The sequence below is a fragment of the Phyllostomus hastatus genome, unplaced genomic scaffold (assembly GCF_019186645.2).
Source record: "Phyllostomus hastatus isolate PE091 unplaced genomic scaffold, TTU_PhHast_1.1 phas_scaffold_78, whole genome shotgun sequence".
Taxonomy (NCBI): domain Eukaryota; kingdom Metazoa; phylum Chordata; class Mammalia; order Chiroptera; family Phyllostomidae; genus Phyllostomus; species Phyllostomus hastatus.
The window spans coordinates 2,828,559-2,851,846 of NW_025334041.1; positions in this window are offsets into that span (position 1 = coordinate 2,828,559).

A 23,288-nucleotide genomic window follows, 5' to 3' on the forward strand; every position below is an offset into this window, starting at 1 on the left:
GTCAGGACTCACAGTGCGAACACTCGTGGAGTGGACTTCTCTGTGATGACACGCGGTAACCACCACCTCGCCCCTGCATCCACAGGTGTTGAGTAAGCATCTTCTTCGAACCAGCCCCTCATTCTAGGCACCTGGGGTGCACCCAACAGTCAAAGATTCCTGACTTCCCAGAGCTTCTCAGCTTATTCTTGTGCTTTTTTGTGATTTGTAGACAAAAGAGGAATGTCTTGAGAAAGCGTGACCCCCGTAATTAAAATGTAAAAGCAGGCTGACGTGATCGAAGACGGGGTTAATTACACGCACCCTGTCATCAGTGTTGGAATGCAACGGCACCTCTTTAAGTAACTGGTGCCAGTTCGGAAACCAGCAGGTGTGTGAGCTCCCCTTGCCACCCTTGCTCAGGGATGGCGGTGCAGGCACAGCCCAGGCGCCAGCAGGAGTGACCAGGGGACAGGCCGTCCCCAGAATGCCACCAGAGTGTCGCTGCCACTGCATTGGGAGAAGACCCAGGGTGGGGGCGAGTGGGAGGGGGTGCAGGGAAGCAGCTCTTCTCTTAAGCTCCTAACTATCACATCGCAGTGATTCTGCGTCGTCTGCCTCTCCTGAGCGGGAAGGGAGACGGATGAACCATTAGGGACATTAGGCCAGGATCCAGCATGTCCGCGAATATTACCTCTGAAGATGATGGGTCGATAGTCTTTTAATTTAATTTGTGCAGTTTTTGCCATATTTTAAAATGTGTGTATTCATATCTTTTATTTTAAATATACATGTTTTTTGCATTTAGTGTCTTGTTTAAAAAACCATTGTCTAGCCAATCGATGGTGTGTGAATTCAATGGCAGATACTTCCATTTTTTTAAAACAGAATTGTTAGCTTTTCTGCGCGGGATTTGAACATCAAAGTCCATCCCTTTACGGCCAGTTATTCGGTCATCACAACACAGACTCGTGCTGCCGTTCTATCTTCAACGAATTTTGTTTATGCCTAGAATTATTTCTAAAAGTTCTACTCTGTCAGATTCGTCTTTCTGTTCATCGCTACCAGAGAAACACACTTGCGTTATTTTAGTTTCTGGTCATACTACAACACTCCTGTACTGCTTTTTACATATTCTGACCTTTCTTTTGTATTTACTCATCCAGGTAAACTTTAGAATGCCTTTTCTTCAATGTCATCACCTTTTAAAGTAATTGTTGTGGCTGTGTTTATTACACAAGCTGGTTTGAGCCAACACGATGTTTTCTCATATAAATAGAGAATATTTTCCATTTATCCACATCTTCCATTGCATGTCTCAGAAAATCTGCAGTTTTTATTGTGCCTATTTCCTTGTCACTGTTTCCTTGAACAAACATTAAGCACCTACTGTGCACCTGACCCTGGCCATTGGTATACATCATGGGCTTTGAACAAGGAAAATTTGACCTTGTTGTCTGTCTCAAGCACAGAGACACTAAACAATGTATTACAGGAAGATGGTGTGAGTGTTACAGAGAGAGCATAAGAGGAAGCTGGGAGAACAAACAATGGGAGGGCCTAAGCCAGCCGGTGGTGTGAGCCGGAAGGAGGCCCAGGAACGAGCGTGCTGGGACAAGTGTGTGCAGAATGCATGGGTCACCTGGGGCCAGGGGCCATGTGTTAAAGATCCGGCTGTGCTGTGCTATCTTGAGGAGGTCAGAGGTTGATATAAAGGCAAATAGGCCTTTGAATGGAGAAATGGCATGCTCGTATTTACATTTTTTGAAATTTTGTTTAAGTAGGGGGTTGATCATAAATTGCAATGGAATAAGGATAGAGATAAAAGACTTTTAAGAAATTGTTAGAAGATTCATGCAAGAGATGATACACTGAAATATAGAAGGGCCCACAGGGATGGAGAAAGAGGCAAAGTTGGCTGAAACCTGAATCCTGCTCACGGAATCAAAGTCTGAGGATACATCAGTCAAAACTAATGTTTATTCCCACCACATAATAAAATAGCTCAATATGTAACTGTGCCACAGCTGCCTGGCCCTTGAATGTGATTGGCTTAGGGAGTCCAGATTTACACGTTATCACAAAGGACTTTGAAATAGTTTTTAGATGGAGTAGCTGTGATCTAGTAGGTCTCTTCAATTGGGGGTACTAGAAAATGAGAAAGACTATATTCTGACTCCAAACATAAAATTAGCACACACAATACAACCCAAAAGACAGAGCTCACGGGAAAAAAATGCATCACATAAGATGCATAAATTCTAAGAAAAATACTAGTAAATCATCTACAATATTATGGCAAGAAAAATGGCACTGGCTCCCAAAATAGTTTCAGAATGGATTAAAATTGGGAAATCGATCACTATAATCTATATGCTCAACTAAGCACACACAGGTAGGGTACACAATAAAAACTAAATGTAATAGGCAGAAAGGTCAGTTCTTGTGATGCCAGGCACGGACTCATACATTTTATCCAAAGATGCATTGTAGCCTAATGAACCCTATAATATCAACACCAGACGCACATGACCCTCTTTCGACCCAATGCTGCCTGGCCAGCCGTGTGTAATCGAGTGTCCCTTCAGCGATTTATGACCAGCATTTGTACTGTCCACCTCCCTTAGCAAGACCTCCTTCTCTGGACAGGTGAGTTGTGGGGCAGAGGACATTCAGATCCTGAGTGCCCAGCACCTGGGCTGGCCGCTACTCTGGTCACTGCTGTCATACCCAGGTGGCTCCAAGGCCCCAGCTCAAGTGGCCCTGGTACCAGGCAGTGACAAATGAGTGGGCTCTGCACGGTGACTGGTCAAAGAGTGAAAGGAGGAAGGAACTCAGACACAGAACTGGAGCACGGAGCATCTCCCCCACGCGCATCCCGTCTGTCCCACGGGTGCCAGACCAGTCCCACTTCCCAGAGCGCAGAGAACCCTCCATGCTCCAGTCCCTCCACCTGCCTCATGCTGGAGGCAGCGCCTGCTGTGGGGTCAGCCTTTCAAAAGGCAGTGGAGACGTTCTTTTGGGTCAATTTTGTATTGAAGTTAGATCCTGCATTGTACTAGGGAGCAGCTGAAGTAACTATTTCTCAATGCTTCCGTGAAAACTTGGCCAACCCTAATGAACTCCTCCAGCCTTCAAAGATTTTTCCGTTGGCCCAGAAATACGTCTATAGGACTTGTGAAGAGAAGTTAAGCCCTATTAGTGCCATGGTTGGGAACGGAGGCTAGTGGAAAAATCAAACCTTTACCTAGAGTGAGTGCTAATCAAGAGGCTGAAATCCAGGCTGTGTCCCCAAATATCACTGTCATGTGCAATTTGTTAGCTTTCTGTTTCGTGTGCACGTTATTCTACTTTTTTAAACCCTTGCCCAAGGATATGTTTACTGATTTTAAAGAGAAAGAAAGGGCACAGAGAGAGACAGAGAGAGAGACAGAGAGAGTGAAACATGGGTGGGCTGCCTCCCACACACACCCCTGACTGGGGATAAAACCCACAACCCAGGTTTCTGCCCGGACCGGAATCGAACCCTCAACCAGTTGCTGTGTGGGAAGAACGCTCCATCCAACTGAGCAACCCAGCCGGGGCCATGTTATTCTTTGTGCATATTACTTTTTTTTTGGAGTCTTCCAACATATTTGAAACTAAAGATGAAAAAGAAGGCTTTAAGGTATTTTCTTAATCAAATATGTAAGTGGCACGGGGGTAAGGATTTGTGGTCTTTTTTATCTCTTAAATGGGTGCTATGAAAATGAGAAAGACGATGAAGAAAACAGACTTTGTTAAATTTTGTTAAATTTGTTGGTGTGGGGTAGCTCAGGACACAGCCCCTCCACCCGAGAGAGCGGAGCGCTGCCCGGCCAGCGGCCGTAAGGACCAAGGAAAGTGGTATCTCGAGGCCCCTGGGTTTATCACACGCCTGCAGCACTTTCCTGGCTACCGCAGCCCCTCCCTGCTGCACCGCCGCCCCCCAACCCAGTGAGCTGTGCTGGGGCTGCAGGCAGGCGGGTCTCCCTCCCACTGACCACCACACCCCCCGCCCCCGCCGGTGCATGCCCTGTAACATGAGAGGTAAACGGCATGTCCGCATCTACTGGTCCTCCGGGGAGCTTTTTTTGGAATATCACGATACCTAAGCAGCTCCCTGGCTTGGACCTCAGGCACTGCAGTTGGGGTGACATTGGAGCCAAAAACACACAGTGGAGAACGGAAAACTCCTCCAACAAATGGTGCTGGGGAAACTGGGAGCCCCCTGCAAAAGAATGAAACTATACTGCTCTTTGTCACCATGGGCAGAAATTAACTTAAAACACACCGAAGACCTACATGTGAGACCTGAAACAACAGATTCCATAGAGGGAAGCTTAGGTACCAAACTTAGGGAGCTTGGCCTTGGAGAAGACTTCGTGAATCTGACCTCAAAGGCAAGGGAAGTAAAAGTAAAAATGAATAGGACTCTATCAAACTAAAAGTCTTCTGCACAGCAAAAGAAAAACATCACCAAAACAAGAAAAGCAGCCAACCAAATTGGAGGAGCTATTTGTAAATAACACCTCAATAAAGGGTTAATACCCTAAATCTTTAAAGAATTCATACAACTCAACAACAACAACAAAAACCAACCCTATTAAAAAATGGACAGAGGACCTGAATAGACACTCCTCCCAAGAAGACATGCAAATGTCCAGCAGATATATGAAAAGATGCTCAACTTTACTAGCTATTTGAGGTGGGGGAGATCTTCTAAAATAAAAGATCATAAATTATTCAGTACTCTTCCCCACCATTGAATTGCATATGCTCCCTCAAATCAGTAAATAAATCTTCCATGTTTGTCTCCTCTACCAACGAATTGAAATGAATCATATCTGACTTAACAGTACGGAGCAACGGAGGACCACATTTTTCTTTGGAAATAATTATTTCACACCACGTCCTCAAAGTCATTCACATTTGACTGTAAACCTCTTTTTCTCTTGTAGTAGTTCCACCTCTACTGAAATTCCCATTCCTGGTAGCAAATAATATTATCTGTCGTGTTCTTTCAATGAATGTGTCTTTCCAAAATAATAGAAATGATAGAAAAACCTCAGCAGTATTCAAACTGCCAGTGTTGGGTCTGGAAGCAGAGACAATGGTCTTTGGCCTGAGACACACGTGACCACAGTTTTTGGTGGGCACCCCCGGACTTGCCAGGGTGAGTGTCTTCTGAGGGCTCGCCCCCATCAGGAAAGCTTTGTCCTCATGCTGAGAAGCCCTGGTTGTCAGCAGTGTTTCATGTTCGTATCCGAGATGCAGAGAAGTCATCTTCTTTTTGAAGATCACTGGGCTGTCTCAGGCTGTCTGTGTTCAGGATCGCCCTGCTTTGCATTTTGCTGCGTACATTGCGCTCGGTCTAATTTTGGAGTCTGGAATCACGGGGAAAACACGGCGTTACTTGTCAGCTGCACTATCTGTTCCTAAGTACATTTTATTGGTGCTCGATATCAAAGTTAATGAATAGTACTTCTTGGCTCCTTTCTATTAAACCACAGGACTTGGGTTTGCTTCCCATCCGCATGCCCGAACCTCGCTTTGGTCCACAGTAACGCGGTGTCCCTCACACACCCACTGTTCCAAAACCGGATCCAGAGAGGACCGCGTGTCTCCGTGACCACAAATCTCTGCCATGGATTGCTCCTCCCCATCGTCCCAACAAAGATGTCAGCAGGTCACAGGTGGCCACCCGCACCCCCTCCGCAGTTCCAACGACACCCTAAAGCTGTGCAGGAAGAGCAGGAAATGTCCCGACGCTGGGAGCCAGCCGTAGGATCTCGTCCTCCGATGTCGGGCACACGTGGGCAGCTGCGTGGTCTTTCCTCGCAACCGGCCGAAAAGTGACGCGAGGTTTCCTCCGACAGGGCGCAGCCCACACACAACACGCAGTGTGAGTCACCCGTGGGAGGTGGGAAGATGCTGTCAGTGTTGGGAACACCCACGCCACGCCCCAGTTGCTGTGACCTGAGTCTCACCTCGGGGAAACTGGACTGAGGTGGGGGTGGGCATAAGAAGTGCACCCCAGCCAATGACAGCCACTACGCTCTGTGATGGCTCTGGGCCCGTGGGGGACTGGGTCGTGCAGGAGCAGGTGGCATCACCGCTGTCACGACCTTCTGCTCACGGTCCCAGGAGAAAGAGGGTGTCGTTCAAAGGCCCAAGCCTTGGGTCCCTGTATCAGGCACACGGCTCTGATAGATTATAGATACTTTATTAATGTCTAATACACATACAGTGATGTGTGTCCTCTGTACGATATTGCAACATCAGACGGGAAGGGCAGGGGCCCGGGTGCACACACCTGGGTCCAGGTCTTCACCTGCCGCCTTGAGAATCCGCCTCCCTCCACTCCACCCCCAGGAGAGCACCACGGCTACCTGGCCACCCCGGCTTGGGGGCGTCTCTGGAAGACATAATAAATGAAAAGCAAGATGCCTGGCAAAAGCGAGCAGTATCTTAGTATTAGCAAAAACAGTTACCTCTTGTCATTCTCATCTTTTGCTATATTTACTATTATTGTTTAGTTATTAATTTGTGTTACCATTGTCGCTACTTTATCACTGCAGTTCCTGTCGTGACTAAAAGGCATGCAACCGTCATCCTTCTACATAATATGCAATTAGGAATCTGTCTCCAAACAGCGTCCCCATTTGATACAGTGCTCCGCCTATTGGAAATGACCGTACATGTGATGCTTAATGACTGCGTACGTTTCGGCAGTGACTGTGTCCGGGGGTTTATGTCACTCTGCCATACAACAGGGACGCTTTGTTAGGTCAAGGCCCTAGAGGGGGAGTTAGTGAGGCTGCCCCTTACCGCTCGGCTTCACGCCCACTCCTGGCCACTCGGCTCTGCCCGTGCCGGAGGCCAGGGATCTGCAGGCCCAGTTTCTGCTTTGCTAACTGGCACCTGGCCCGGGGCTCTGAGGACCTGAGGCTCTGGGACCTGAGGTGCTGGGGGGATCCCGGAAGGTTGAGGAAGGGGACAAGGGCGACAAGGGCGGGCTCTGTGCTGTTCCTGCCGCTCCTCCTCTGCTCCTCCTCTGCCTCACTTCCCCAGGCGACGCCTGCTCTGCCAGCCGCAGCTATGACTATTTGCCATGTTCGCCAGCACCCCAGGACTAGCCCCACTGCGTGTCTGCACCTCCCCGACTCCCAGAGAGCTCGGGTCCCAGCTGCGCTCCACCAGCCTCTGCAGGTGGGAGGCACCGGCGCCAGGCCAGCAGGGCCACAGTCCCGGGCCCGAGTCCCAGCTCCGGTGAGCTGGGCTGTTCCTGATGCTTCCAAACTCGAATCATCTCCACCTTTGCCCTGTGCCCGCCCAGTCCCTGTGGCTGTAGCTTCAAAACGCCTCAGTGTCCTGTTTCCGCCTCCAGTGTGCAATTAAAATGCTCTGTATTCAATTTTGCCTGTTAAAATAGCTGTCGTGGCTCCTTCCTTCTGATTCTAGATCCTAACTACGGAACGAGTAAACATGGTTTCCTTTTTTTAAAAAAATATTTTATTGATTATGCTATTACAGTTGTCCCGTTTCCCCCCCCTTTATTCCCCTCTGCCCTGCACGCCCCCTCCCACCTGCATTCCCCTGTTTTAGTTCATGTCCATGGGCCGTACATGCAAGTTCTCTGACTTCTACATTTTCCATACTGTTCTTAACTGCCTCTGTCTATTTTCTACCTACCATCTATGCTACTTATTCTCTGTACCTTTTCCCCCATTATCCCCCCTCCCACTCCCCACTGATAACCCTCCACGTGACCTCCATTTCTGTGATTCTGTTCCTGTTCTAGTTGTTTGCTTCGTTTGTTTTTGTTTTTTTTAGATTTGGTTGTTGATAGTTGTGAGTTTCTTGTCATTTTACTGTTCATATTTTTATTATCTTCTTTTTCTTAGATAAGTCCTTTAACATTTCATATAATAAGGGCTTGGTGATGATGAACTCCTTTAACTTGACCTTATCTGAGAAGCACTTTATCTGCCCTTTCATTCTAAATAATAACTTGGCTGAATAGAGTAATCTTGGATGTAGGTCTTTGCCCTTCATGACTTTGAATACTTCTTTCCAGCCCTTCTTGCTTGTAAGGTTTCTTTTGAGAAATTTAGCAGAGAATCTTATGGGAACTCGTTTGTAGGTAACTGTCTCCTTTTCTCCTGCTGCTTTTAAGATTCTCTCCTCTCCTTTAATCTTGGGTAATGTAACTATGGTGTACCTTGGTGTGTGCCTCCTTGGGTCCAACTTCTTTGGGACTCTCTGAGCTTCCTGGACTTCCTGAAAGTCTATTTTCTTTGCCAGATTAGGGAAGTTCTTCATTATTTTTTCAAATAAGTTTTCAATTTCTTGCTCTTCTTCTTCACCTTCTGGCACCCTTATGATTCAGATGTTGGAATATTTAAGGCTGTCCCAGAGGTTCCTAAGCCTCTCCTTATTTTTTTTAATTCTTGTTTCTTCATTCTGTTCTGACTGAATGTTCATTTCTTCTTTCTGTTCCAAGTCATTGATTTGAATCATGGTTTCCTTCCCTTCATTGTTGCTTCCATGTATATTTTCCTTTATTTCAATTTGCATAGCCTTTACTTTTTCCTCTATTTTGTGACCATACTCAACCATTTCTGTGGGTATCCTGATTACCAGTGTTTGGAACTGTGCATCTGATACTATCTCTTCATCACTTGGTTGTATTTTTTCTGGAGCTTTGATCTGTTCTTTCATTTGGGCCATTTTTTTTGTCTCAGCACACCTGTCACAAGGTAGGGGGCGGAGGCTTAGGCATTTGCCAGGCGGGACAACACGCATGGCTGCATTGTGGGGCTACACGTGGGGAGGGAACAGTAGTGCTTGCTCGGCTCTCCGCCAGCTTCAGTCACTTCTCCTGCGCCCCACTAGCAATGTGGGCCCTTCTGGTGCTGACTGTGGGTGGGTGGGTTTGTGTGCATTCTACAACCCTGTGGGTCTCTCCAATGAACTCTGCTGTGAGGCTGGGAGTCTCTCCTGCCACCTCAACCCCCACAGGTTTTTTCAGTCAGAGGTTCTGAGGCTTTATTTCCCCTCACGGGAACCCTGGGTTGTGCGGTCTGTCTTTCTCCCCATTTGTTCCTCCTGGTTTATCTGCACATGAACGTGGGACCACCCAGTCTGCCGGCTGCCACCTCGCCCACCTGGTCCACCAGCCACTGCTTTGCCGCGCATCCTCTCTGCCTCAGCTCCCTGTCTCCAGCCCTCGTGCTAGTCTGGATAAATGTTTCTTCTTTAACTCCTTGGTTGTCGGACTTCCACACAGTTCGATTTTCTGACAGTTCTGGTTGTTTTGTTTTTAAATTTACTGTTGTCCTTCTTTTGGTTGTGTGAGGAGGCACAGTGTACCTACCTATGCCTCCGTCTTGGCTGGAAGTTCAGAATGGGTAAACATGTTTGAATTCAGTAAGTCCCTTAATGCAAGTTTTGTCATATGTTTTGAATTGGTACCTTCCTCTCCACACACTAGCAAGCTGGACACACCCTGTCAAGACAGCCTGGTGTGCCATAGGCTGTGTCCCGTGACACAGTTACCTGACTTCTACGTTGAAGAGTGCTTCTCAAAATTATTGATCATTTCTCTGTTTCCTCACCAAAAATATTGTCATCATTTAACTCTTATTCCTTCATATTTACTTGCTCTTTGGTTTGGATCTCCTGGAATTCTTACAATGGATCTTTGTCTTTCAAAATACTTATATTCTGATTTCTATTTTTCTAATTGCTTTTTGAAATATTTTTTTACTGTTTTTAAAGCAAATTGGCCATTCTCTGGAAAATTCCTCTGTGGTAAATATGGTCTTCTTTGGTTTCATGTTGTTCTAGTTTTCTGTTTCTCAACTTACATCATGAGCTATGTATATCTCCATCTATATTTTTTCTATCCCTTATGGCCATCAGTTCCCTTAATTCTTGTGTGGGTTGACTCTGCCCCACATACTTGTTCACGTCCCCCAGCACTGAGCCCCACACACATGCTCTCAGCCCCCCAACACCTGGGAACCTGGTTGATCCGCATGCTCACCCGGGTGCTAGGATGAAGGTGGTCTCCACATTAGTGCCTCTCATTTTCATCACACCATAGCAACACTTTTGATGCAAAAAAAATTTTTTTGCCAAACACATACTTTGTGCCAGGCATGGTTCTTAGCACTAGAGACAAAAGCAGTGAAGAAAGAGCAAATGAACAAATGCACACACACAAACATGTATACAGCTCATTTCATCACACAGGATATTAGATAGACAGATGATAGATGATGATGATAGGTAGGTAGATAGATAGATAGAGATGGCTGTTATGATTGCAAAGTCCATGGAACTAATGAGAGAGCAATAAGGCCTATGACGTGACATTTGCAGAAGCTCATCGGGGAGGCTGATGTGCAGAGGTGACGCTGAGCTGAGATCTAAAGGAAATGAGAGGCAAGTGGGTCCATGCAATGAACAGGCTCTGCTGGCCTGTTACCTGTCGCAGGGGACAGAGTGGAGAACCACACACTCAGATGTCAGTACTGAGAATCTTCTTTTTAAGTGTTAAGTCACCATTTCAGGATGCTAACCAAGGGAGACAGAGAAGAGGATGTATAAATTACAGAAGAGAGAAGCTCCTTTTTTTTCTTCCCCCCCCAAATTTAGCCCAAAATCCCACAGGCAGAGCTGATTAAAGTAGGTGTCTGCAGAGGATTGGGGTTTGGGGGCGGGGGTGCAGCAGCCCAGGAAGGAATGTGAGGCATCATGAGGAGGACATACCCATGAGTGGGTGTTATGGATTGAATGTTCGTGGCCCCAAAATTTATTTGTTGACTCCCTAAATCCCAGTGTTCCTGTACTTGGAGTTGGGGCCCCCTAGGTCATAAAGGTGGGCCTCTGATCTAATAGAAATAGTGTCCTTATAAGCAGACTTGTCAAACTGGTCAAGGTTATAAAGTCAAGAATGAAGAACCACTCCAGACTGAAGTAGACTGAAGAGACACAAGAGTTTAATGCAGTGTATGATTCTGACTTGGATGCTATTGTTGTAAATGACATTACACGGACAACTGTTGAGGCCTGGCTGGGGTCTGAGGATCAGATGGATACAGCGCATCACTAATTGAAGTCATTGTTCGTGTGTATGCAGGAGACCATCTTTGCTTCTCAGAAACACACACTACAGGATTCAGACGTCATGGGCTTCAGGTCAGCAATGTGCTCTCAGATGATTCAGGAAAAATGCTACTTGTCCTGTACTTGAATCTTTGGGGCAAATTTTAAATTGCTTCAAAATACACAATTTTTAAAAAGGAAAAGAGAAAGAGTGAGAGGAAATGGCAAATGGAAACTACTCAGTGAAGATATTTTTATGAAACAGTAGCCAAATAAACAAACCAAAAACATGCCATTGCTGGAGAGAAATGGGAAATCAGGGGAAGGTTCTTTTAAGATGGGTATTGGGTATATCCAATGTGTTTTTAAGCTATTAGGGGTGATAGTGCAGAATAAAAATTTTCTATTGCATAAGGAATGGCAGAGATGCATGAGAAAGATGAAATTCAGGCATGAGAGTAGGAATTGCCGTTATTTAAGAGCATAAAAAAAGTAACCTAAAAAAAAGACAAAAGCTATCAGTCTAGAGACAGGTAAGTTTGTAGATTTCAACATGGAAGCATCAGGAAGCTCTTTGTTCTGTTTTTTTCAGTGGTGTGTCCATTTGTCAGGCAAGGGAGAAAGGACAAAAGTTGATCGTGGTATAGATTATGAAACATAAGCTGGGTAAGAAGAGAGATAAGGAGCTAATTGGGATGGCGGACCATGAAGAGGTGATTGGGTTAATGGATTGGATGTTTTGATGGGATAAAGTATTGGTGAGAATGTGCTGGAGAATAGAAACAGGACATTTAAGGATAGGTATTCAGAGAGCTGGGTGTTTGAATGTAAGATACTGATCCTATTCAGCTTTGTTTCCTAATAACATCAGAAACAATTTCATCCAATTATCTTAGGACTGGGGGTTTATTGGGCTCACCGATGACGTGGGTAGGTAGGGATGAAAACATTTGAGAACATTATCAGATTTGTGAAGATGGTGATTCTTGGGAACATAATTCAGGAAGACACTGGAATACAAGAAAATCAAGTCTCTTTTCACTGTTTTTGAGGTTTGTGTTCTAGGCAAATGCACAAAGAAGGGATTTAGAACTCACAAAATGAGTAGATTGGAAAGCACAGCCAGTCAATTTCCAAAGTCTTATACCATAAGATGAGAATATATTCAGCCATTTTTCTGTTCTTAATGATCTGTCCCGACTAGGAATGGGTTTGTCTTACAAAGGAAGTTTCTGTTATTGCCTCGTGGTTGTTGAAGAAAAATAAAAACAGGGAAACAAACTCATTTTGATGATGCCTATTTTTCATTTATATATATATATAATTGTTTATACTCTATTGTAATAACGACAAAGAATATGTTTGATGGAATGACCTTGGGTCCCTTCCTGACACTGCCGAGCCTTCATTAGACAGAATACATTTCACCAGCCAGGCCTTTTCCAGTCTGTGACATAAATGGAAAGGGTGGATGATAACTTTTTAGAATAGCGGGGTCTATATGAATGTAAGTGGCTTAGACATGAGTATTTCATCTGTTGTTTCAAAATAACCAAGTCAAAGAACATCGATGGTGAAATATGCACATTTGAAAATGAGTTTTGGACAGCTAGTTTACTCCAGGCTGACCTTAATGTGTTCTCAGTTCTTCCCTTCCTTCCTTTTGGTCGTGGTTCCTTAATGTAGCTCCCATGCACCACAGAACTGCGCCTTTCTTTTCCTTCTGTTTTTGTCGAGCTTAAATAAGTTGTTACAATTTCTGCTTATTATGCTTTGAATGTTTCTAAGGGTCATTATTGTTCTAAATTAAATTGACAACTCTCAAGTCCAGAGTGTGTGCCATTACAGGGAAAATCAGACGTTAGAAAGATGAATAAAGTCCTGAGAACTTGGATGGTGTTTCCATGCCTGAGAGCCATCAAAATCATCTTGGAAACAAAGATTGGAAATAAGAACCAGGCAACCAATACCATCTTCTCTAAAACAGAGATTTAACTAAAAGGAATTAAAGAATGGCTCACTAAGCAATCGATTCCTAACTTCCTAAAATATCAATGTGTTGCTTTTTAAGATAAACATATGATGTATAACTTGTAAGTACAAAACTATATGATCTTCTTTACAATTCATAAATTGTAACAAATGTATACACATTGAACAAGCACCCAATCATAATATTAGGTAGCCACCATTACAATGTCATGCAGAATAAGGGATTCACCACCACCAACAAAAAATAAATAAATAAAAGAAACTGTGTGTAAAGTGTGATGAAAATGGCATTTTACCTAACAACGTTCACCTGTTCAAACCCTCCGCCCTCTTTCAGCCCCTGGCAAGCACGGCTCTGCTTAGAGAACACCACACAACCAGAATCATACTGAATGCAGCTTTCTCAGACTGAATAATTTTATTTAATAATGTGCACTTAAGGTTTTCCCATGCCATTGTATGAACTGATAGTTCCTTCTACTGCTGAAGAGCATTTCATTACATGGGCTTCCCACACTCCATGTACGCATTCACCTAGTACCCGGCATTTCAGTTGCCTCTCGCTATTGCTAATGAAGCTCCTCGTAGCATTTTGCACGCTAGTTTTTGTAGCATAATCACTGGGTCATAGAGGAAGCTAACGTTTAGCTTTGTAAGAGACTGCCAAATTGTCTTCTAAAGTGGTCGCACCATATTGCAGACCCGCACGCAATGAGAGCTCTTGTCGCTCCCCATTCTCAACCAGCGGTTGGTGGTGGCAGTTTTTTGGAGTGTAGCCATTTTAATGGGGGTGATGATGTCTGATTGTAACTTGAGTTTGCATTTCCCTAACGACGAGATGCTGAGTCTCGTTCCCCATGCGTAACTGCAACCTGCGTATGCTCTTCGCATCACCCTCCTTGGATACCCTCACATCTTGGGGGAGGTGTCTGTGCAGATCTTTTGCCATATTTTCATTTGATTGTTTCCTTATGCTTGACATTTAAGAGTTCTTGTACATCCAAGATACAATTTATTTACTTGTTTTCAAATATTTTCTGTGAGTTTTCAGCTTGTCTATTTATCGTCCTAAAGATGTCTTTCACAAGGAAGACATTTTGCATTTCACTCAAGTTCAACTTAACTGTACGCTTTTTCATGGACTGTGCTTTTGGTGCGTACCTAAAAAAATCATCGTAAAATCCAAGGTCACATGGATTTCCCACTATGTTTTCTTCTAGAAGTTCTATAGTTTTGCATTTTACATGTTTGCCTCATCCTTTTGGAGATGAGATATAAATTTTGTGAAAGGTAAATTTTGTGAATGTGTATGTCTAGGTTTGTTATTTTATACAGAGGTATAAGTATTAAAAAATATTTGTTGAAAATATTTTTACATTGAGTTGTTTTTGTGCTTTTGTCTCTGTGCCTCTTTTTACTCATTAATTTTGACAATATTTTTAAATCTCTTAAGGTAGGAAAAATGCATTTTAAAAAACAATTATTCATCTCAGCAGTGGTCGTGCCACAAAAAGGATGAAATTTTACTATTTGCAGCAGCATGGGTGGACATAGTATCATGCTAAGTGAAAAGAGTCGGTCAGGGAAACACAAATGGCATATGATTTAACTTACGTGGAACCTATTGAACAAAACAAAGGAACAAACAAAATGGAAAAAGACTTACAGATACAGAGAGCAGATTGGTGATTTCCAGAGGAGGGGTGGGAGACAGAGTGAAAAAGGTGAAAAGATTAAGTAAAAGCTGGCGGTGACGAAACAGTCAGGGGGCTGTAAAGCACAGCGCAGCGCGCACAGGCGGTAACACCGCGAAAGCTGCGCACGGTGCCGGGACCGACAACAACCCTGGGGATCCGTTCGCCGAGTGCACGATGTCTCACCGCCACGCTGTACACCTGGAACCAGTTCAAAACAACACTGAATGTAAACTGTTACTGAAAAATAAAATTTTTGAAAGAGAAGCTCTCGTGGATAAACTATGCTACAGGTGTGCCAGAGAGCCCACTCGGAGCCGTTCTGAACTTGGCCCACGCAGGCAGTCGGGGAGGGTTCGGTAACTCCAGCGGGTCTGTGCGGTCGTAAATCACAGGAAAACCGGGGACAGTCTGCACTGTCTGTCACGAGTCCCTCGCCCATCTTTGTCTCTGTCTGTCCTTTCCGTGGCAACGTTGAACCACGAGGACAAGGGCCCAGCCTGGCCCTCAGAGGTCTCCAGGAGCGCGTGACCAGGCTGACGCTGGACCGCCGCCCTCCACCTGTGGCTCGCATACCAGAGATCAAGTTCAGCCTTGTGTAAGGCGCGGTTATATGGGACTTCAATCCCTCTGAGCGAAATGTAATTCTCACCTACAAACCTATCCCATCTAAATAGTTAACTTCTACTGTTCGGGTACACACACACACACACACACACACACACACACACACGCACCTGTCCTCCCAAAATGTTGTAGTGAACGAAACTTGCATAGACAAAGCCTCCAAACACAGAACAAGGCCCAGGAAATTCTAAAGACCTCCTTTTCCTTTTTTTCTTTTCTCCTTCTTAAATTGCAAAGCATTTTCCCAAACTACGCTTTCCTGCACTTGTTTCCTTAGACCTCAGGCCTTTTTTTTTGCTCCTTCTTAGCAACTACAGGGGCTGATGGACGACTGGGCCCAGACGTCAGGGGCCGTTCCCCCGCCGGTGGGACGCCGGTGGCCTCCCAGAAGAGAGTGCGATCTGACTTCTGCTCTCTGCATTTAGAGCCCTCTGGCTTCCCGTCCAAATCTTCTTTCATCCAACCTCAAATAATCTCAAAACTAAGTCCTAGCCATTTTTGTTTTCGTTGTTGTCTGTGTCTCTGAGTATTTGGCTTGTTTGTTTGTTTTTTGTTTGTTTTTGCTTAATCCTTTTGCCTAAATCCTGGCCATTGAAAGGAGTCTTAAGTAGTTTTTCTTCTGTACCTTGAAAGTTACCCCTTTGTGACCCTGAACTTGATATCGAAGTAAGGGCTTCCTATTTCTCTTTAATGAGGGTGTTCCTATCATTTATCAACCGAAGAGGGCTGCTTTTGAAAGCAAAAGTACGTGCAATTAATAATTATGATGAGACAAATGCGTGCACCAAGCCCATTACAGCGTGATCGCCGTATTTCTAACCAGTGTGGAACCTGTGTGCTGCTCGCTCCAAAGACTTGGGGACGGGGGGGGGGGGGGTTCACTGAGCTCCTGTGCAGACAGCCACCGCGCCCTTTCCATGCCGTCAGACCAAGTCCAATTAAACGTGTGACCATTCACAACTACTTCACAGCCATTCATTACAACACCTGGCTTATTTCATCTGGGGCTGGGTGGGACATGCCCAGGTGCTGGAGTCAGACGGAAACTCGTCCCCCAGTAAAACTCCGCGCTGGAACACTGCCAGGCCAGTCACAGGGCTGGGACAGGCCAGTCACAGGACTGGGACGGTGGCCTTGGTCCCTGTGTCATCCCATCTCAGGCACACGGCCTCGGGGGCCTAGTGTGTTTTCCATGTAGTGTTCTTGTTTTAAACCAACTCCAGTTCTCTCCAGTACCAATTCTTTAATAAGAACAAGTGACAATAAAAGTAAGGTTTGGCTTTTATTGAGCACTTACTGTATACCTGACAATCGTCTTTGCAAAGTACGAAGCAAACTGTTCTGAACAGGGAGACTGGGTGAGATTTTGGGAAGATAAATCACTTGCTTAAGGACATAGAGCTAATGAATGCTAGAGGTGATCTTGAACGCAATCTGTGATACTCAATAATTCAGAAACATGTATACTCAAAAGTGCAAGGTGAGCTCAATGTTTATAAATTGCCTTGTTTTTTGAAAGATTTTCAGCAGCATTACTGTCAGTTATTGCTTTTATTCCAATTGTAAATGTAGGCTACGAATGACAGAAAACTTCAGGAATTATAGACTCTACCAAAAATTGCAGCTTTTCTTGTATTTTTGGTTTTCTTTCCGAAATAATTCTCTGTGGTACAAAAAAAAAAAGATATAGAATGGAGTTGCTCAGGCTTTTAAAACCCATGGGATTTTTAATGACAAAATATTTTAAATTCAAAATATTTTGAATTTAATAAATAGCACAAACCCTGAGCTTTAACTGGAGCATATTTTGAAGCAAATAGAAACTTTGCAGGCAGAGCGGACCCAGTAACAGCCCTTGGCCTTTCCTGCTTCGTGGTTTCTAGCTGGAGTTTCACTAGGGCGTGGACACATAAGACTCATGTCAACATTTTTTTTTGCTAATAGAGGAATTAACAGACATAACTTGTCATTTAATCACGGGCCTATTTTAATCTCTCATAAGAGAAAAAACGGACATATGGGTCAGTGAGTTTTGCAGAGGGCATCCAAGCAGATTGCGATGTTCAGCTTCACAGAAACTAGGAAGCGTCCCTCTGCCATTTTCAGAGGTCACCTCTGGGCCAGACATCAGAGCTTTAAAGTAACATAACATGACCTCAGGAACAGTTGGAGTTCTAACTTTGTCAACGTCAGTTAGAAAGTTATGTCGAGTTCCGTGGCATATAAGCTAGATCTAGGTAACTTACATTCTAGCCATGTGGACGAGGAAGATATACTGGGATGAAGGTCGTCTGGAAGAGTCAAATGAACAGGAGCCATTGGGTGGGCAGTTGCAGTCCGTACAGCCCACCTGGCTCTGCAAGATGCGTGGCCGCTTCCAGTGACCACCGGTCGGGCCGGCTCTCTGAACTGCTTACTTCATGGGACACAAGATATTGCACCACCAGAAGGTGTACGGAGACGGGTCTAATACTATCCTCTGAGTATATAATTTTGAGTGACTTGTTTGCCACTGTCCCACCAAAACTTGGAGGGCAATTTTGTTTCTGATGGTTCCTTTTTTCAATATAACTTTTACAACCAAGAGTATGAACAAGATCCATTGTTCTCCTTAAAATACTTAAACCTTGGCCCTCTGTTTTAAGCATTTCAGATCTAAGGGTCTTGAAAAAATAAAACCTTGATTTGTTTTTGTATCACAGTGGCTGCTTCACTAGCAGCCCCTGGTCCCTCATGGGTAACATAAGCAGTTTGGATTAATTGCTTACTAAGCTCCATTCCAGTTCTGAGGTTCATTTATTTTATGAAGACAGGCTGTGTGCATGTATAGAAAGAGATATTGTTCATGTTGTTTCTTTTGTCATTACCTTGTCCTTGACCTTATCACATCTTTGAAAACGTGACATGGAGAATACCAGTACACCCAGTACTACGAAGCCATTGCCTCTATGATTCAGTGGAAAACAAAATTTAAAAGCTTGTTTTTGGCTAATGTGAGTTAGGGACCTTCTCCTGGACTCTTGTTTTTGTAACAGTGGGAGATGGTAACCCACCCCACCATTCTTTTGATGTTTCTGTTTGCTGACTCCCACTAAAATGTAGCTTGTAGATGAACAATATGTTTGTGTAAGAATCTTAGGAACTAACTTCAAAAGGTAAATCTCCCACCTCAGGCTTCCCAGCTCCAGGAGATATGCTGACCTTCAACCATAAAACCAGGCAAATGTAAAACAAAAGTGGCGACAACCAGGATGGCGCCCACACCAGACCATCGCTTGACCAGTTTCGAGGTCCTTGTCAGGATGGACTGTGCACATCTGCACACAGAGAACTTTTCAACCCCCTCCCTCGATCTCCTCTTTCTGTTCCCCTCTCTGTCCTCATGAAAACCTCTGCCTGTGCTGAGACGGGGAGATGGGCTTTGGGACAAGAGTCTCCCATGTTCTCAAGAAACGGGCATCTTGCACCCTAGCTGGCGTAGCTCAGTGGATTGAGCATGGGCTGCAAACCAAAGCATCGCAGGCTCGATTCCCAGTCAGGGCACATGCCTGGGTTGCAGGCCACGGCCCCCAGCAACCGCACATTGATGTTTCTCGCTCTCTCCTTTTCTCGATCCCTTCCCTCTCTAAAAATAAATAAATAAAATCTTTAAAAAAGAAAAAGAAAAAGAAGAAACGGGCATCTGAACAAACCACTTTCCTTCTCACCAGCACCTGTCTCCTGAGTTTGGTTTTCTTTGCCGCAAGCAGGCAGACCTGCCTTCGGTTACATTTTCTTGAGTCAATAAAGATTTTCTTTGTGGATTATTAATATTGACTTCATATTTAAAGACTCTGGTACTTTCTTTTATCTCCCCAAGTGAGAAAAATTTCCCTCAATACCCTGAAATAGTCTCTGCTCGGTCGTTTTTCCCTTGTGTTGTGATAAACACGCCGTCCCAAATAGTTCTGAAAGCAGCCATTGATCTGTTTTCAAAGGGAAGATATATGTCAAACCCGCTTTGGAAAAGATTTGGGATTTTTTTTTCTCTAGTGTTCCTTTTTCCACTTTCTTTTCTTCCTTCATCTTAACTCCTGGGCAATGTTGAGCTTCTCCAAAGAACAGGTTAGGAGGAGGGCGGGGTGCGCCTCTCCCACGTGGGTGGAAACGCATGCGCAGTTGCACCGGCCCATGCGACTCCGCTGGAGAGGGGAAGACGCGAAGCGACGCCTTTGGATCATAAGGACGATCTTCCAGTTCCTCCGATGGTTTCACTTTAAAGGCTACATCTAACTAAAATGCCTAATTTTGTCTTCCGACTCTTCAGAAAAGTTTACATGGGGTGATTAAGCCTCGATTTAGAATAGATAATGACAGTGGGATGTGAAAAGTCATTCTGTCGTGAGCGATGGGGGTGAAATGTGGGTCCTCCTCAAGGTCAAGGCCCTCTTAGGAGAAAGGGGTGAGGTGGTCTGTGACCATAGAACTGAGAGAGCCCGTCCCGGTTTAGCTCTTGGTGGACTCATGGTTCTGAAAGCTCAAGTGAGAGCTGAAGACATCATAAGGAAGCAGTGTTTAAAAGACAAATTCCTCCCTGGCTGGTGTAGCTCAGTGGATTGAGCGCGGGCTGCGAACCAAAGCATCGCAGGTTCGATTCCCAGTCAGGGCACATGCCTGGGTTGCAGGCCATGACCCCCAGCAACCACACATTGATGTTTCTCTCTCTCTGTCTCTTTCTCCCTCCCTTCCCTCTCTAAAAATAAATAAATAAAATCTTTTTTAAAAAAGACAAATTTAAACCAGGTTTTGTGTACAAATTAAAATAAAATAAAATGCAGTAAGATACCAGAGAAAGGCAATGGAATGCACGCAGGCAGATTTAATGGTGCCTGAGGAAGGAGCATAGTCATGCATTCTTATTATAAATCGCAGGGGGAAATAGCTGTGGTGACAAAGATATTTAAATTTTTAAAAAATGACCAAAAGTTCACCCAGAGGGCAAGAAAACAACCACAACAAAAAAAAATGAGATTGTAGGATTTTATTTTTGGAGCATCGGTTCATGAATAAGTTTTTTTAAAAGAGATTTCAGTCATTGTTGTAGAGTGAGGTGTCAGCCACCCTCGTGGGGAAGGACACACAGGCAGGAAGCACCTCTCCTTCCCACGGATGCAGACAACCCAGCTCTCCTGACGAGCGGCCGCCGACCCTGCAGGGTCACACAGTGTTCTGCAGGGGCTGGTGTGAAATAATGGGGCTCGGCCTCACAACCGTGCCATGTGACATACTGGATATATTTACATTTTAATTATATTTTCTTATTTCAAACTTTTAATAGAGAGACATTCTGCCTTAAATGAGGCAAATGTTCCGAAGGAGATCATGCAAATGTGTTTACAGCCCTTGAGATGACATAACAGATGGCATTTAAGATGAAAATTTGGGTCTACATTGGCAAAACAGAAAGTAAAGTATCTATCAGGCACTTTTCAAAGAAAAAAAGACATAAATCCTTTCCCAGTTTTTCCTCCCTCCCTCCCTCTCTCCCTGTCTCCCTTTCTTCCTCCCTCCTTTTTCTTTCTCTCATTGCTTTGATGTTATAACTTTCTATTTAAAGTGTCTGATGGCTTATCTGCACTGTAAAAGCTTTTCTCACGCTTTCCTTTTCACATTTTAATCTTACTTTTCTTATTCCTTCGCAGTGACAGTGATCAAGTTCCCCTTAAAAGAAGCTGAAATGCTTTGCTAAATTAACTCAGAACTCTGCTTGCTTAAAATGGATGCCCTTTTCTTTCTTGCCTTTTTTATGGTTGGAACTTTTCTTATTTTTTGTTTTTTTTTATTAAATTCATTAGGATGACACTGGTTCACAAGATTACATAAGCTTCCAGTGTGCAGGTCTGTGATACATGGTCTGTATTTGGCCTTGTGTGCCCCCCGCCCAGATCAGATCGTCTCCCGTCACCGTGGGTTGGACCCTCTCTACCTTTTCCTACCCTCTCCCTCCCTCCCTCTGGTGGCCGCCATCCTGGCATCCGATGCCCTTTTCTCTGTGTTGGAAACTCTTCCACCCGCAGATAACCTTGAAGTCAGATCATGTGCATGGCATACTAACCACAGGTCTACATTGAAGGCTCAAATACAGCTAAAGCCCTTGTGACAAACATTACGTATAGTCAATTAGGCGTCAAAGTCAAGGCTGGAGGATCCTCTGGGGATCTGATACCTGGAAAGTGTGATTTTCCAAATACCGTTTGGTACAAGGCAGATGTACTAACTTGGGTTTGCTTCTGGATTCTGAGCACATAATCCACGAGCACATGTCGGAGCGTGAAGAGACTTATTTTTGGAAAGACACCCTTCCGGACCCTTGGCTCAGGGCAGAAGGAGGTAGCATCCCGTTGGCCTAGACGGGAGCCGACGTGAAATGTCCCCACGGCTCTCCCCAAAGGTTACATTCTGCCTCCACCCGCAGTGCAAAGTCAGTGTAGCCTCAGAAAGTACATCATACTGCCGTGCAGTCACTGTGACTTTGTGTTCTGATCTTCTACGAGGCTTCCCCATGCAGCTGTAGACCGTGGGCTAAGGGTGCGTCAGCCATGTGAAGGTTAATTTTTCCTGGGTGCCGAAGGAACTAGCCAACAACAAATGTTTTACAAGTAAAATGAAAATACATTGCACTGCATTGGTTTCCTGACCACATTGTTAAGACTGAGTCATATTTCCAAATAATGTTGTAGATTTGTGGTACTGGTAGAAATAATAAGGGGAATAAAATGCCTGGTACTCTGCTCAGATAGCAAATGATTTTAGTTTTGTTAAAAAGATTTAAAGTCACTGACTCAATGGTTGGACTTCATGAGGAAAAAGAGAGTCTTTAATGTGATGTATGCTGTTTTTTAATTCTTAATAAGAAATGGAATATACATCTCAAAGCTTCTCCAGGGCAGATAACTAGATTTGATCCAAATTCTAAAACTTGTTGTACTTTTTGTTCCTAAAAGAACATTCCTTATTCATATAATCCTGGGGAACATTAAGTAATTATTGTGTTAGGCAGAAGAAAAGCAGATAAGGAAAGCAAATCACGCGATGAAGACCTTGACGATATTTAAAGCCCCGCCCCTGCTCCCAAATACCCCAGGGATGGAGGCGAGGGAGGCAGTGGGTACACGAATTTTTTAAAATAAATAAAAGTAAACGGAGCATGGTGGGCTTTTCTTTCTGGAAAATTCTCTCGGTGCGTGACTTTTCGGACTTTCTGTCTTTTCCACTTGCCAGCTGCAGGGCCGCAGCGCCTGCCCGCGCTGGTCCTCTGCCGCGGGAGAGCGGTCAGCAATGAACTGGTGGGAAATAACAGCATGCGATCACTCCAGCGAGGGCGGTTAATAACTGGTTAAGCGGCGTGTGCGTCGCCCCGAGGCAGTCTCCTCCACCCCACGCCATCCCCCCCCCAACTTAACGTGCCCCAGCTTCCTCCTCCCGCCTGCAGCTCCTGCCCCCAGCCCTGCCGCCCCGCCGTCCTGCGGCCGTAGTGTCCTCCTCAGCGCCGAGCCAGCCAGGGCCGGAGAGCCCCGATCGACGACGGGGGAAAGAGGCGCATTTGGGGGGGAAAAATCAAATGCTTCTGCTCTGCAGAGGGAAGACGCAGACGGAAGCATCGCCCAGCCCCGCGCCGCCCGCGGGCAGCGCGGCCCACCCCCGGCAGGTGCGGGGCGGCCCGGCGCGCACAGAGTTAAAGGCATCATCGCAGCCATTAGAGGGAAAAGTTGCGGCGCGGCGAGCCGGCGAGGTCCTCCGCCCGCCCCGGCCCGCGCCCCACTTCCCCGGCTGGCGCGGCGTGGAGGGAGGGCAGTGATCACGCAAGCCCGAGCCGCGGCTGAC